Source organism: Propithecus coquereli, unplaced genomic scaffold (genome assembly GCF_000956105.1).
Source record: "Propithecus coquereli isolate 6110/MARCELLA unplaced genomic scaffold, Pcoq_1.0 Scaffold52, whole genome shotgun sequence".
In the NCBI taxonomy this organism is placed as follows: Eukaryota; Metazoa; Chordata; class Mammalia; order Primates; family Indriidae; genus Propithecus; species Propithecus coquereli.
This window is the reverse complement of record NW_012151063.1, coordinates 1,107,535-1,108,225: the sequence shown is the minus strand read 5'-3', so window position 1 is coordinate 1,108,225 and position 691 is coordinate 1,107,535. Positions and strand designations below refer to the sequence as shown.

The 691-nt window shown below is 42.1% G+C and overlaps 1 protein-coding gene across 1 annotated transcript in view; it reads right to left on the bottom strand.

The window, feature by feature from the left end:
• GYG2 (glycogenin 2) overlaps positions 1-691 on the bottom strand; it is a 46,443-nt gene that overhangs the window by 2,807 nt on the left and 42,945 nt on the right. The gene's annotated exons all lie outside the window — the stretch shown is intronic.

Below are 691 nucleotides of genomic sequence, written 5' to 3'. Positions count from 1 at the left end.
AGAGAGAAATAGACTAATCATGATACGACTTATTCCAGGCTAAAAAAACTATTTTTAAACTATTCACGTGAGAGGAATAAAAAACACATGGCACTGCAAACTCAAACAAAGAGGCTCAAGCAATCCTCCTGTTTCAGCCTCCCGAGTAGCTGGGACTACAGGCATGCGCCACCATGCCCGGCTAATTTTTTCTATATATATATATATTTTTTTTTTTGTTGTCCAGATCATTTCTTTCTATTTTTTTTAGTAGAGACAGGGTCTCGCTGCTGCTGAGGCTGGTCTCAAACTCCTGACCTTGAGCGATGCACCCACCTCGGCCTCCCAGAGTGCTGGGATTACAGGCATGAGCCACCGTGCCCGGCCCTTAAGGTTCTGTTTGCTATACTCATTCTCATGCATTTTATTCAAAATCAGCCACACTATTAGTCAAAGAGATAGCAAGAATCAAAAAACACCAAAAAGGTCCCCTCCAGGGCACCTTGGCATTTCTCTCCTCAAAGAGCACTTGGATTTATATCCATTAAGTTTCCAAGGATTAAATCCTTCCGGAATTAGCAGCACCCATAGCGTCCCATCCCATACTAGTTTGTAGGACCAAACTGCATGGTGATTGCAACATTTGTGTTAACAAGAGATGAGTATCCCAGCAAACAATAGCTTCTTTGATTGTATGAAGTGGGGTATTATA